The sequence below is a fragment of the Ambystoma mexicanum genome, chromosome 6q (genome assembly GCF_040938575.1).
Source record: "Ambystoma mexicanum isolate Mex_15411 chromosome 6q, UKY_AmexF1_1, whole genome shotgun sequence".
NCBI lineage: Eukaryota > Metazoa > Chordata > Amphibia > Caudata > Ambystomatidae > Ambystoma > Ambystoma mexicanum.
Window position 1 is genome coordinate 1,614,720,818 of NC_090937.1, and position 16,050 is coordinate 1,614,736,867.

Genomic DNA, 16,050 nt, shown 5'->3' on the forward strand with positions numbered 1-16,050 from the left:
CGAGCGCGGGGGCAGGGCTTTTATTCGGCACGCCCTGCGTCACCGCGTAGCGGGACGCAGGGCGGAACATAACAGGTGACACCGGCCTTATGCATAGCTCTGAACCATTTGTGTTGCAAAGGCGGGTGAAATCACCCGATTTTGTTTTTGGCGGGTGAGACGCCCATTGAAATGAATGGGAGTGCTGGAGGCTTGGCGGGTGAGTCAGCCTTTTACAAGGCGGGTGACACCCGCCAAAAGCGTGTGAGTTGAGAGCTATGCCTTATGTGGACGGGAGAATCCTGATTTTGTAAGAATATTTTGTATACATGTTTAACATCCCTCCTAAATTACCAAATATTTTAATGCAAATAAGCAAACAAACAATGGGCAAACAAAGTTCCCCCATTTTTGGTGCTAGATCTAATGTATGTCCATTGACCACTTCATAAACAGCTGCCAGATTGCTCCCTCCTTCTACTGCACAAGCTAGCCGCAGGTGTCTTCGGTCCTTCTGCTACAACTGTGTGCAAACAAGGCGGCCATCTTGCAGTGGTAATTTCCCTCTTTCCATTTCGTAGATACTCGATAAAATACTCTTAATATTACAACACTCGCTGTTCGAAATTTCCAATACAGGAGACCATTTTAAAAACTCCCAAAACAAAAAAAATTCTAATATTCTGACTAAAATATTTACATAATTGAAAAGCCTCTTATTTATGCTATTAAAATATGCACAGATACAGAATAATCAAAAGACTAAGAAAGGTTGCATTTTTTCCGGGGAGTCGTGTGGTTCTGCGCCATTAAGCCACCGCCTGGAGAGGGAGCTGGGGTTGAGCCGCGCCGGGGCGTTGCCCATCTTCCCTGTCCTTGCCCTCTTGGCCTGCCAGTGCGACAGGCAGTGTTTTTGACTGCCGACGCCTCGGCTGTTCCCGGCTGCCCTCGGCTGTTCTCGGCACTCCCCTTTAAGGCGTCCTCGGCAGTCTCCGGTGCTCGGCTCTAGGTGTTGTGCTGGGGCCGGGGACAGGCGGAAGCAGGAGCCCAGGGCAGGAGCTGTCAGGCCCGTGACCAGTGGAGCTCACCTGGGAGAGGGCAGGGAATGAAGAGGCCGAGTGCCGACGCAGCTCTGACACCGCCGAGCCCCCCAATGGAACCACTGACACTGGGGTGACAGGTGAGAGAAGGGACAGGGGGCTGGGGTGGCAAGGGGGCCTGGGGGTAATAAGATGGTATGGGGCAAGAAAGGGGGGTAATAAGAGGGTATGGGGCAAGAAGAGGGGGGTGCCAAGAGAGGGGGGTAATACGAGGGTATGGGGCAAGAAGAGAGGGGTGCCAAGAGAAGGGGGTAATAAGAGGGAATGGGGCAAGAAGGGAGGGGGTAATAAGAGGGTATGGGGCAAGAAGAGGGGGGTGCCAAGTGAGGTGGGGGGGTAATAAGAGGGTATGAGGCAAGAAGAGAGGGGTGCCAAGTGAGGGGGGGTAATAAGAGGGTATGGGGCAAGAAGAGAGGGGTGCCAAGAGAGGGGGGTAATAAGAGGGTATGGGGCAAGAAGAGAGGGGTGCCAAGTGAGGGGGGTAATAAGAGGGTATGAGGCAAGAAGAGAGGTGTGCCAAGTGAGGGGGGTAATAAGAGGGTATGGGGCAAGAAGAGAGGGGTGCCAAGAGAGGGGGGTAATAAGAGGGTATGGGGCAAGGAGGGAGGGGGTAATGAGAGGGTATGGGGCAAGGAGAGAGGGGGTAATAAGAATGTATGGGGCAAGAAGAGAGGGGGTAATAAGAAGGTATGGGGCAAGAAGAGAGGGGGGTTATAAGAAGGTATGGGGCAAGAAGAGAGGGGGTTATAAGAAGGAATGGGGCCAGAAGAGAGGGGGGGTTATAAGAAGGTACGGGGCAAGAAGAGAGGGGGTAATAAGAAGGTATAGGGCACGAAGAGAGGGGGTAACAAGAAGGTATGGGGCAAGAAGAGAGGGGGGTTATAAGAAGGTATGGGGCAAGAAGAGAGGGGGTTATAAGAAGGAATGGGGCAAGAAGAGGGGGTAACAAGAAGGTATGGGGCAAGAAGAGAGGGGGTAACAAGAAGGTATGGGGCAAGAAGAGAGGGTTTGTTAAGAAAAGAGGGGCAATATGGGGGGAAGCTACATTGGACAAGAGGGGACAAGAAAAATAAGTAGGGGGAAGGATATCAGGGTAATTGAAGAGGGGTGACAAGCAGGGCTGGACTGGCCTCTGCACCCTGGACCTCTTTGTGTTGTATTTCCAAATTTTCCCATAGGAAAAAGGATTGGTCTTGCTGAATGTGTGTAATATGGGGCCACTTTATTTCCTATGCTTCCTTTTTGTTTCCAGCCCACCCAGTGGAGTAACTTTTCAGAAACTGTTGCTGGAGTGGGGGACATGACATCTGAAGAAAAAGTGCCCCAGCCAAATGAATGCGACAAAATGGTGTGCCATGAAAGTGGGGGGGGAGAGAGACAAACTCCCCTGCCCCCTCCCCCTTAAAATTACACCCATGAGCTCACTCCTGGTGAGAAGGAGTAGATGAAAGAGGAATCTGGGGGTTAAAATGAGATGCCATGGGACAAAGGTGTGAAGTTAGTTAAGCATAGAAGCCGAGGGTGGGAATAGGAGGGCTTTGCAGAGGGAAGGTATGGTATGAAGAGAGACGTCTAGGGTTACCAGTGAGTCCAGAAGGAGGACAGCACCAGCATGAAAGGAAAAATGCAGTGGTGGGTAAGGGGAGAGTTGTGGAGGTGAGGCAAGGAAAACTGGGAGCATCATGTAATAAACAGTCCGATCCATTTTTGATTAATCTTCATCCAAGATTGTAGCGCCTGACGGTAGCGGTCACCTGCTGCCAACCGCCTATATTGCGGCCCATGAACGCTTCATCAAGGCTGGGGGCTTTGGGTTGGGGTGCGATGGGCTTGCTAATTTGGCCTCACACCTTCTTGCAACGCTCAGTTCACCATCCGAAGCCAAAACATCAAGTGCTCCATCTGCTGATGACTGTTTATGCGATATCCCTTATCAATGCTCCCTCCTCATGGACATGCCATTGGACGGGACTGTACAGTAGGCTCGACGGGTGATCAATTGACAGAATCAGTTAGGATGCACCCTATATAAGATATGTTGCCTCACGATGCCCCGCAGTCAACTGCGCTGTCCATCTAGAGCTGGCTTTGTGTATTTTTGGGGAAGGTGAATATTTGGGGACCATCTGAGATCCGAGAGTTCATTTGGCACCACACTAGAGAGTTAATCACCATGAACGGTTCTCTAGACTTTGGGTAGATTAGGTGACTCTGGGGTAAAGACATTCAAGTTGCAAGCTACTAGCTAGGCATAAAATGTCACTACAAATTCTCCACGTTCCACCAATGTCTTACCTAGAGTCCATTCTCACTAGCTAAAGGCTATTGGCAAGTTTAGATTTTGAGCTCCAGGTGGCTGTTGGGATTGTAATCATTGCGCGTGGTTCCTGACGGGCCATGCACGACACATCCACCAGGACCTTTTGATGTTGTTGTAAAAATGCTGACACAACACACACTATAGTAATATTCCAAATCCAGAAAAGGGACTTTTGCAAGTCTGGTTGTAATTGACGGTAAGTGGTTAAAATCTGCTGCCGTCTCTGGGAGAATTTTAATGAGCTCTGCAACGCTGGACTTGCAGATGCCTGTTAGGCACTATCCAAATATCGTGGTCCTATGTTATTCTTTTCCATTCATTGTTGCTTTTTAAGGTGCCCTATTGCATGCAAGATATTTCAGCATGCACTGGAAAGATATAAAAGTAGGGAGCTTCTGAGGTGGTGAAGCCACGTGGGGAAGTGCAGTCTCAAAAGAATCAAAGAACAGAGAGAGTACGTTCCTGGGGCATGTAGGATCCCAGCTAAGAGCAAACAAGATCCATGCATAGAAACCTCTGGGTATTAAACACGTTATAAATAACCAATAATAGTAATTACAATATGTATGAACCCACTTCCCACTATTAAATGCTAGAAGAAAAGGGCAGAATCCACGTCACAGGGTCTGGCCACTGTTAGAATCAGATGCCACAACATGTTGGATGGGGCAGAGGCTAATGACAGTGCATGGATTCAAGAGTGGTCAGAAAGACTGGGGTCAAGTTTATTTTGAATCTTGGGAGACTGCCATTCAACCTATAGGATATTATTGCAGACGGTGATGAAAGCATTACCTCTAGTGCATTGTTTCTTGAACCTAATTTGAATGAGCTTGCTGCTGTTGACCTATCTGAGCGTTCTTCCAAAGGGATAACTCTTCAAGATAGATGACATAAAATTGGATCCAACCATTTTGTAGGGTTGGCACACTGTTTTAGATGCAGTTTTGGAATCCTATAGGTAGTCCTTCCAGCATTCCAAAATCCGTGCAGATGGAATTGTGAGATTGTAGGCCCAGAATCCATCTAGCAGCTTAGATTTGGATGAGATGAATGTTGACATGTGGCGCATTTATCAACACAAAGATAGTTGCTATTACAATATTCAAGGTAAGATGGGAGTAATACTCTTGTCTCGTCCGTTATGGTTCATGTTCAAGCAAGGAATGCTATTTCTCATCAGATGGCGTTTGAAGTAAGATTCTGGTTTGTCTCATTTTTAGGAGTTCATGGAGAAGTCTATCAGAAATCTCAGATTTTTCACTGTACTGGAGGGAGTCTGAAGATGGCAAGTTGAGCGGGAGTTGTGAAGGCTAGGAGATGCCAATAAAGATTGTCTTTTTTACGAGCAGGGTTTGATAGAGGCCCCTGTTCTTAAGCCGACATGAGGCAGGTGTGACAGAGGGATCGTTTGTTTGTTTGAATTCCAGATGGACAGACATTTATGTATTGTCCATATAGATTTGGAAAATGCTGGTTGAAGGTTCTAACGTCGGCAAGGGGAGTCATGTAGATAATAAACAGCCATGGTCGGAGGGTTAGGGGAACCTTGGGGTACTCCTCTGTCTTGTGCAGTCCTTTCCAACGCATAAATTAGTTTTGAAAAATTGATTAGCAGATTTAGCTAATAAAAAATTTTTTGATTAGCAATTTTGTACTAATATTGAATGTCCCCAGAATTAGTTGTACCCCAAGATATAGAATTAGCAATAATGCAGAGATTATTTCTATGTACCTCTGAAGTATAACATCAGTGCAATGTCTGTAAAATGTAAAGGTTCGCTGTAAGATATTTTTAGAATAAAGTGTTGGGCTAGGCTTACCTCTCGGGCCCGTTGTTATCAAGTTGGAAGGTCCTTTCTGCCTAATCTTCCTCTACACGGCAGACCCAATTCCTACAAAATAGGCAAAAAGCAACTCATTCACCAGCTACCAACAACAATGTACACTCACTCTGCGGGGGTGGGGGGGGCTCGAGAATCAACAGCCGAACAAATGCCAGCGTAGCCACTTGCCAACACCCAGCCCAGCAATCAGCGACAGCGCTGGGGCTTTTCGCCTTTACAAACAAGTGAGGCTCGAGCCTCTGAGGGGGGGGGGGGGGTCCAGCAACTGCCCCCATGGTTCCAGTCCATAAACTGGCCAGTGTAAAGCTTCCTACTGGCTCTGGCTGCCTGCCTCGTGATAAATTCGGCAGCTAACCTCCATGCACCACTGCAGGCTGCTCGGACTGGCCTATATAGGGCAATAGGCCCATGGCTTGACCAAGAACGCAAAATGCTTGTGTGGGCCCATTTATTGGGTCAAAGTGAGCCACCTTTTTGGCCAATGTGGGCCAGTTTGATAACTTACTGGAGTCCAGTAACTCATCAAACTGGCCCAATAGTTTTGACAGTGTTGCTGAATTAAAATGTACAATTTGCCCCACCTCCCCCTTTGGTTAGTGAAACAATGTCACAAAAGGAATTCATTCACTGTGAAACACTTTTTCGGTTGGTGCCCGAGACAATTGTATGCCCCAGTCTGACCCTGCCCCACTGTTTCCACCATCAGCAGTGGGTAGCTGGGGTCACATATCAGAGTCCCCTCCACAGTTCTATATCTGGTCCTGCACCCTTGCATCAATAATGTGCTCTTATTTAATGACCTTCACTGAATGACCATGGGCGTCGTAAGGGGGGGGTCAGTGCCCGTTGTTTCCCCCTACCTAACCTGATGAAAAAAAACTAAGGTGAAATGTCGAATTGCGGTGCTGCAAAATTCAGGGAAAACCTTTGTATTGATTCTTGGAGTTTACATGTGCATATTTTACAGTGTTGATTTTATGGAATGGTGAATGCTTTTTGTCCAATGCAATTTGGGTGGTTGTGACAAGGCAATTTATTGAAATATGCATAGTTCAATTTGAACCGCAAATTTCTGACGTCTCATCACATTACAACAGAGTTTACCTTTTTGACATGTGGGCAGAGCCAGGTGAGAATGGGTGGGGTTTTGTGTGACTCACTGTGGGCGGGGTGTAAATCTCAGGAATTTTGATTTTCAAATGTAGACAGGTATGGGTGCTGGGTGTTAGAGAGCGCCTGCTCCCTAACACCCAGCACCCGCCGCAATAACGCAGCCTTGTGCTCGTAGCAGAGGCCTTCTACGAGCACAAGGCTGCGTTATTACGGCGGGTGCTTGGTGTAAGTGGCTGAGAATAATATTTCTCTTCTCCCGAACGGGCGGGAGAAATATTATCAGACACTTACACCCTGCACCCAACAGATAAATTAATAAAAAGGGCCCGGCTCCACCACCCAAACCTCCTTACCGTTGAAGCCAGAGTCGAGTGTGAGAGGGGTCGGAGATCCTCCTCTCACGTGACACTGCACCCGGCTGCGCTCACATTGATACAATGTTTTGAGCCTAGCCCGGGTGCTTCTGCCTGCCTCGCCTGCAGTGCGCAGAGGCAGGCATTAAAAGGAACCATTTATTTTTTTTTGAGTGGAAAATCATATCGCAGTAACTGCGACATGATCATGAACATAAACAGCAAACAGGCTTAATTATATTGCAAATAGCGATGCAATACCGCTTATTTTATGCCTTGCTTTCACTGAGAAACGAAGGGAACCATTTGGGAGGAGTTCCCTCATACCCGTGGAGGTATTAAGGAATTTTAGCAATTGGGTATGATATGCTGTGTTTTATAAGCAGCAGATGGGTACATTGAGGGTATTGTTGCGCAGGTCTTTTCAGTAAGGGTTATTTCATGAAGGGTAGCGAGGTTTCAGAGCTTCTTTGATCCTAGGGAATAAGGAATGGGGTGCCAGTCTCTCAATATGGTATTTATGAGCTTGGCAGGACATCTGAGCATCCAACGGATATTGACAACACCACAGTACAGCTTAACACATTGCATTAGCCATGGGTATGCAATTCCTGGCCCTCTCGGGTGTTTTGTACTTCAACTCCATTTGCTCTAGACAGCATAATAAGTAGTGATGGATCAAGGGAATTGTAGTCCCAACCATAACAATTTAAGTTTTTTCACAAAGGACACCTATATAAGGTAGACCTCAGCGCCCTTCTGTTTGTTGAGACCGTAGTATTTGTCGCATGAAATTAGTAACTGCAGTGAAAATATGGTTCCTCCACTCTGCTTTATAAACTAATCGTAACACTGTTTTTACACTTTGACTTTCATGCCCCAGGTAAACAAAAAATAACTTCATTCAGTTGGAATATAGTTCTTAAAGCTGTGTATTTATATGAACAAGTGCCCACACGTGTTTCGACCGACTTGGCCGTCTTTTTCAAATCAGGGCAAATGGTATTGTACTTTAATTCTGAACACGCCTTTTCAGCAAGTCCACAAAAGTCATGGGTTCAATCCCAACCTCTGTACTTTAAACAGCAGATCCGTACGAATCTGTCCGCGTTCGGAGTAGTCCCAACCAACTTTCAGAATACAAATTGTCTACCCAGTCCATGCAATGGTTGCCTGCTCGAACACCAGCCTAACAAGAGGAATACCCTGCCACCTGACTTGAGATTCTATCCCAGTCTAGTTAGTTTCAAACGCAATCTGAAAACTGTACTTTTTGAATACATCTCAATCACAGGCCTGCTCTCTCTACCTTTCGCATTAGCCCTGACTGCTATGTTACTCGTTATCTGTTTGGTCCCAGCGCTTAGATGCCTCAGGGTTCCTGTTCAGCGCTTTACAAGTAAATTAAAATAAAATAAAAAGGACTGGAGTCACATTTATCTTTTTGTTTGGCTAGTTAGTCTGGTACCATGTTTTATTATTTATTTTCACCACTAATGGTAGAGGGACCAACCGGGTCAATGCTCCCTCTTGCTTTGTTTCTTAAATGCCTGTGCATGTCGATTGGCAAACGATTCCATGCGCTGTCAGTAGCAATGGTGGAATACTCTTTGGCCAGGGCATCTTTGATAGCGCGGGGGGGGGGGGGGTGATGCTGCAACCTGGGGTACAAAGTAAGTACATCCCGGGGTAGTTGGGAAGTGCTGCCTAGTATGTTTGATATTTACCCTGCATGGTACCTTCTGTATTCCTTTTTTCCTAAGTAGCCCGTGTGGTCCAACACATGAGTAGCATTTTCAACATGTAAGGCACAATCCACAGGTTTATCCTTTTTAGTTTTCACGTTTGCAGCATGAAAGCAAGGCACTGTCTCGTCGCAGGCTCGTTGGCGGGGCCCATTCTGTCACTAATGTATGTGCTAATAATAGTCCGAGACGCGCTACTTTTATCACTTCTTATGAAGAATGCACGGAGTTGCAGTACCGGCATTAAACACACATTTAAGGTAGCCGCAACACCAGCCAGGAAACGCTTACGTAAGGGTGGGGCGCGATGTTCCAAAAGGCGTCGCCATACTTTGTCTTAAGTGCCAACTCACGTTTTGAAAACGTGATGACTGCAGCGAAGAAAGCCGCCACGTTAGCTTTAGTAAGGAGGTGGCTTTCTTTTCAGGTTGTTAGGAGTAGTGGTGTTAAGAGTACTGTGTGTTAGTGCACTAACAATAACCTAGCTCAGCCGGCCAACAAGCAGTTGCATGTGAGCTATGTGTAGGCTGCCGCCCAGTTACCTGTTCCCATCATGACCAGGAAAATGAAGTGCTGTGTTTTCATGGCAATATTCTCTGGGCGTGTCCCATGCACACGTGACCTTTGTGGACAAGATTATGTATGCTTTTCTGGCCTGCAGATTCCATTGTCCGCAACATCCTTTGTAAACATCCTAGATAACAAGGCACATGGATGGAGGTCAGCCTCGCCTCGGGGTCAGATCAGTGGCAACGTCTATACAGAGAGGGGCATAGACACAGGCCCCTGTGCATTCAGCCTACACCCCACCCTTCCTTTCCAGCGTTGCCCTGAGTATGAGGACCGGTCCGATTGCGTGGCTTCACATTGGCAGTCCTGCAAGTGTTACTAGCGGGCAAAAGAATGCCATGCTATGGATACAGATTGGTATTTGAAGGTCAGAATGCGATACCATTCTATTTGCATTTTGATGTGCGTTTTATATAGCACAACCTTTCTATGGGTTATGAATGGCTTTACAAGTAATTTTGGTTAATGGATCCTTGGAAGTGGAGGCTCTGGGAATCAACCCCGTGTCAGGTGCGTACATGGCTGGTAACGGCCCACTAGCAAGAGCCTAGGCAGGCTCGAGCAAAGCGAGGGTCTCGTGAGGTCAGTGGCCCGTTACCGGCCATGTATACCACCACCCCCCACTCCCACAATGGAACACTAATAAGAGCCTAGGCAGGCCCGAGCAAAGCGAGGGTCTCGTGAGGTCAGTGGCCCGTTACCGGCCATGTATACCGCCACCCCCACTCCTACAATGAACACTAGCAAGAGCCTAGGCAGGCCCGAGCAAAGCGAGGGTCTTGTGAGGTCAGTGGCCCGTTACCGGCCATGTATACCACCACCCCACTCCCACAATGGAACACTAGCAAGAGCCTAGGCAGGCCCGAGCAAAGCGAGGGTCTCGTGAGGTCAGTGGGCCATTACCAGCCATGTATACCACCACCCCACTCCCCCAATGGAACACTAGCTAGAGCCTAGGCAGGCCCGAGCAAAGTGAGGGTCTCGTCAGTGGGCCGTTACCGGCCATGTATACCACCACCCCCCACTCCCACAATGGAACACTAGCAAGAGCCTAGGCAGGCCCGAGCAAAGCGAGGGTCTCGTGAGGTCAGTGGCCCGTTACCGGCCATGTATACCACCACCCCCACTCCCACAATGGAACACTAGCAAGAGCCTAGGCAGGCCCGAGCAAAGCGAGGGTCTCGTGAGGTCAGTGGGCCATTACCAGCCATGTATTTTTTTTTTTTTTTTTTTTTTTTTTAATTTTATTATTTTCAAACAACTTCTCACCCACATTAGGGTGGAATTAGCTTAGCCATGTCCCCCTCTACTTCCCCCCCCTACCTCCACCCCCGTCCCTCGACCCCTATATTGTGTATACTCCACCAAGTCTATGAGTATGCAACCGAGTCAGCGGTTGGTATGAAAAGGGAAACTTCCCTTGTTGTCACTAACGAGAAGATACTGCTTCTACTGAGAAATGGTCAGCGAGGCAGGAGCCCCCACTGATTCATTCATCAAAAAGGTTACTAAGGGTCCCCAGATGTCGGGTGGGCGTGCATGTTGTGGCAGCAGCTTAATGAAATCTGTTTCAACATCTTGGCAGTAAAGAATATCTCTGCGCCATGCGGTGACTGTTGGGGGAGGACCACGGCTCCATGCCATGGCGACTCTTCTGCGAGCCAGTGTCAGTAGAATGCCTGCTAGCTTTCTCGTAGGGGCCTTTAACAGTCTGGTCATACCCAACAGCGCTGCTGTGTTGGCTGGGAGAATCGGCTCACCGATTATCTTACTCGTGATTTCCAGCACCTGGGGCCAAAATGAGGCCAGCTTAGGGCAGTCCCATGCTAGATGAAAGAAGTTTGCAGATGTCAATCCACACCTCTCACATTCGAAGGATGAATTTGGATGCTGTATTTTTGCTTTGGCTGGTGTAAAGTACGTTTGGTGCAGGTAGTTGAAGTGGATTAACTTGAGGCGGGTATTGAGGGCAATCTTCTGTGTCTGTCTAAGGATAAAGGACCAATCGGTGTCGGAGAAAGTTATGTTTAGGGCCCTTTCCCATCTAATCTTGGCTCGGGTCACAGTGGGAGATGTGTCTGTAGTGATGGTTCTGTAGATCTGAGAGAGGGGTCTCCCTTCACCCTGAGACTGAATTACTGAGTGTAAGAGTTGCCATGTTTGGGGTTGTTGTGGAAAGGTAGGAAGGATTGCTCGCAGAGTGTGGCGTACCCTGAAGTAGATAAAGATGTCTAGCGAGGTAGTGCCACCTTTTCCCTTCGCTTGATCGGGGGTCAGGAAACTGTCATCAGTGAATAGGTCCCCAAGGTTCTTAATTTGAAGTTTCTCTAGCCATTGGAGGTACACTTTTTCGGACGTCAGCGAGATCCCCGGTATGAATTTTGCAGGTAGGAGTGGAGAGTATCGAGTGACGATGTTGTGTTTCTGCGCTAAGAGCTTCCATATCTTGTACGTTATTAAGATTACATTCATCGTGTCGTTGGGGACCGGGATTTTCCCGAAGATGACTGCTCTCAGTAGATTTGGTGAGGCTAGGGCCCTCTCAACTTGGACATGTGGTCTGACAGGGTTTGTGGCGTACCAGTGGCTAAGAAATTGCGCCTGGGCCGCCCAGTAGTACCTCTCCAAATCGGGGAGCGCCAAGCCACCTTTCGTTACTGGGAGGGTTAGCGTGGAGTGAGCCACTCTGGCGGGTTTACCGGCCCACAGTAGCTCCAGGACCAGACTCTTTAGTTTTTTCAGGAAGGGTTGTGGAAGTAGGATGGGAATGTTGGTGAAGAGATAAAGAAGTTTCGGAAGAATCACCATCTTGACAAGAGAGGTTCTTCCCCATAGTGTTAGGGGTAGGGATTTCCATCGGGCCACCTTTTCTGTTAGGGACTTGAAAACTACCTCGTAATTGTCCCGGAATACTTCTTGGTGATTTAGTGACATTTGGATGCCTAGGTTTCGCACCTTGGATGATTTCCAGGTGAAATGGAAGTCGTCATGAAATGGCTGAGTCGCCGGGGTGAGCGGGAAGACAATTGATTTTGTTTGATTGATCTTGAGGCCAGATGCTGCCCCGAATCTGATCACTTCGCGCATGATGGGGTTCAGATTGTCGATTGGGTCTCTTATGTAAAGAACCACGTCATCTGCGTACAGCGAGATGATGAGTTTGTGTGGGCCTATGACCAGACCTCGGTGTTGACTATGCTCGCGAAGATTGGAGGCAAGGGGTTCCATTACTAGGGCGAATAGTAGAGCTGACAGTGGGCAGCCTTGCCTGGTACCCCGTTGTAAGTTGATGATGGACGATCTAGCTGTGCCGACTAGTATGTTGGCTGTAGGTTTAGAGTATAGCAGGGAAACTAGTTTAATGAAGCGAGCCCCCAGGCCCATCCTGGCGAGTACGGAGAATAGAAATGGCCACTCCACTGAGTCGAACGCTTTTTCAGCATCAAGAAGAAGAGCAATGGCCTGTTGGGCTGGGTCCAGTGCTCCCATCACTCCAAACAGTCTCCTAATGCCGAATGTGGTATTGCGGCCCGGTATGAACCCCGCCTGGTCAGCAAGAACTAGAGCAGGCATTAGTGGCATCAGTCTGTTCGTTAGGATTTTTGCTAGAATCTTGTTGTCTAGATTTAGGAGGGAAATGGGGCGGTAGGAAGCACATTTATCTGGTGGCTTGTCTGTTTTGAGCAGGAGAATCACATTGGCTTCACGCATGGTCTGGGGTAGGGTACCGTTCTCTAGGGCTTCCTCGTATACATCGGCCAGAAGGGGAGCAAGGGTAGGCGCGAAGGCTTTATAGAATTCCCCGGTTAAGCCGTCAGGGCCGGGGGCTTTGGTATTCGGGAGTGATTTAATTGCCTCAGCTATTTCTTCTGGGGAAATCAGTTCATTGAGGGGTTCCCTTAGTTGTGCCTCTGCCCAGTATAATTCCGTCTCTCTCAGGTATCTCAGTGGGGCATCAGAATTTTCGGGGTGTTGGGAACTATAAAGCTCCTGGTAGAAGAGCCTAAATTCCTCTGCCATGTCGACATCTGTGTTCGATGTTCTTCCTTGTTGGCTGCGAATCTCTGTAATAGGCGTCGGTGTGTGGTCAGCTCTCAGCAACCTCGCCAGGAGAGCTCCAGGCTTTTGCCCCTCACCGTATTGTCTGACTACCGTGCCACGGTGGAGAAATTTTAGTTCGCGTTCGGCGAGTGTATTAAACTTCAGCAGTTCTTCTTTCAGGGTAGCTTTCGTCTTGGGTTCGTCCGAATCTCTGGTTTTGCGTTCGAGATCTTTGAGGCGGTCCTCGCAGGTTTTAAGTTCGCGTCTAATAAGTTTGACAATGCCATTCTCCTTGGCTTGGCATACGCCTCTTACGAAGCATTTCAGAGACTCCCATAGCACTCCGGCCGAGGAGACCGACCCCACGTTGGCTCCGAGAAAGATTTCGATCTCCTCTTTTAGCTCTGCTGCGAAAACCGTGTCCAGCATGGAACCTGTCTTGAAGCGCCAATTCTGTAGTCTGGGGACAGGCCGGGAGGGGAGGAGACAAAGGACCATTGGCGAGTGGTCTGATATAGTCCGTGGAAGGATGTGACAGGGACCGGGCTGTAGGGGGCCTGTTCTGGATGTGAACAAGTAGTCGATGCGAGAGCTGGTATTATGGACCGCTGAGTGAAAGGTGTAGTCCCTCAGATCTCCGTTAACTGTTCTCCAGGCGTCTTTTAAGTCAAAGGCGCGGCAGATTTCTGTTATTTGCAAGCTGGCTTTAGAGGTCTGCTGAGACGAGGGGTGTGATCTGTCTTTGGCCGGGTCTATGACCGTGTTCATGTCGCCACCCCAAACCACCATGGAATGTTCAAGTGAGGAGAGCTGCGACATCACCCAGCCAAAGTTATCTGGACCATCTACATTGGGGGCGTAGGAGTTAATGAAGGTTATCGCGTTGCCTGCAATTATGCCCTTGACCAGTACGGATCTTCCTATGGAGTCTTTTGCAACGTGTGTGAGACGGAAATTGGTTCTTCTGTGTACTAGAATAGCCACTCCTCTAGAATAGGAGGAGTAAGATGAATAATATCTATGGCATCCCCACGATTTGGCCCATGTGCGTTCTTTCACGGGTGTTAGGTGGGTTTTTCCGTATCATTGCCACGTCAATCTCATGTCTCCTTAGGTATTGTAGGATTTTGCGGGTTTTAGAAGGGATGTTACCTCCCCTTATATTCCATGTCGCAACCTTGAGTGTTGAGAAGAAAGTTTGGAATTGCGTTGGGAGTTCCTTGGTCCAACGGTCGTTATATAGTTTTGGGTGGAATGGTGGGCATGGAGCATATCGAGGTACATTACATGGAGCACGACGACAGGAAGCGGAGAGCGAGGAGCGAAACCGAGGGGAGGCAACTCGGGAGGGTGCTGGTCTCTCCTAATGAGAGATTTGCACTTAACGAGATCTGGCAGTGCCAGAAGGGTGGTTGTTAACCTGACCCTGAACAAAAAACAATAAACAGTCCAACAGCCCTTAGAACTATTCCCATTTCGCGGACAACCCCCAACATGTCCGACGGGATCCCCCTCAACCTGAGTGAGGAAACAGATGCTGTGCTCGGGGCGCTTGGGGTCCTTCCAAGAACTCTGCCCAGATGTTTAATGGTGAGTGAGCGTGTTCCGGCAATTTGGGTATGTTTCGGAGCCTGGCTTGGGTTTTAAGGAGGATTCCTGGGGACCCTCTCTCTTCGTGCGTGGGGTCGTTGAGGATTGTGAGCTGGGCAACCGTTACGGTCCAGAAATAGATGGACTTCCTCAGGTGAATTAAAGAAGTGAGTCTTTTCGTTGTATTGTACCCTGAGACGAGCAGGGAAAATCATGGAATATGCGAGCTTCCCTTCACGCAGTCGTTGTTTGGCGCTGGTGAACGCTCTCCTCTGGGTCTGTACTGTTGATGAAAAATCGGGATAAATATGGATCTTGTCTCCGTCGTGGTGTAACTCTCCCTTCTCCCTTGCCAGTCGCAGGATGGTGTCGCGGTCTCTGTAATTGAGCAGCCTCGCTATGATGACTCTAGGAGGTGCGCCTGGGGCTGGTCTGGAGGTCGGGGTTCTGTGGGCCCTTTCAATCATGAACATTTGCGAGAAGGAGTCTCGGCCGAAGAGGGAGAGGCACACGGACTCCACAAAGTCCTCCATCTTCCCTGGGGTAGCGTTTTCCCCGACCCCAACGATTTGGATGTTGTTCCGCCTAGAGCGACCCTCCAGGTCCTCGCACTTGGCCATTGTTGCGGACATTTGGCTTTCAAGTCGCGCGACTTTGTTGGAGAGGGATGTGGCACCGTCATCGAGGCTCGAGATTCTTTGCTCAGCGTCGTTTAGCCGTTCTGTATGTGTGTCTAGGCGATGTTGCATCAGATCGACTTTGGAGGATAGACCATCCATCTTGTTATTTAGACTTCCTATGCCTGCTTTTAGATCTAGAAGGAGTTCTTTTATTTCCATCGGATAGCTTTCGGAAACTGGTTGACTAGAACTGCACGGTGACGGGTCATCCCCTTGTTGTGGGTTTGGAGTTTTTGGTGCAGTGTTGCTGTCGAATGTCAGCTTCTTTTGAAGTTTATCTACTTTGCCCATCTTGGCGGGTGAATGTATGCAGTCTTGGCGAAGAGGGTCAGCGGTGGCAAGGTGGCTTGTAGTCGCCGCCGTGATTGAGGGAGAACTGGCGTTAGGTCGGTGGAGGCTCGACCCCTAGTCGAGGCCAGGCCCCAGGTGTCTTATGGGCTTCTTCGTGGACCGGAGGGAGTTCAGCCCCCCGAGCCGCCGCCACGCACGGCCAACCGTGCCTGTGGCCACGTTTGGGGGGCGCAGCAATCTATTCTCGGGGCTCTCGGCGAATCCGGGCACGTACCTCAGGTCTTCATCTGTCGGGCGGATGTCCTGGTGTTCCCCCGCTCACGTCGCTGCCTCCCGGTTCGGTGCGGCCCTGCACGATGGCTCCGGGGAAAGCGGGAAGGCGCCTCTGTGGCCGGACTGCAGGTGTCACACTCAGGTGGGG

The 16,050-nt window shown here is 49.0% G+C and overlaps 1 protein-coding gene across 1 annotated transcript in view; it reads left to right on the forward strand.

Annotated features, from left to right (window-relative positions):
• Nucleotides 1-909: 909 nt before the first annotated feature.
• Nucleotides 910-16,050, forward strand: part of DQX1 (DEAQ-box RNA dependent ATPase 1) — a 512,398-nt gene continuing 497,257 nt past the window's right edge. The window contains exon 1 of the mRNA XM_069632365.1: nucleotides 910-1,159. The gene's annotated coding sequence lies outside the window, so the exon portion shown is untranslated. The remainder of the gene's footprint in view (nucleotides 1,160-16,050) is intronic.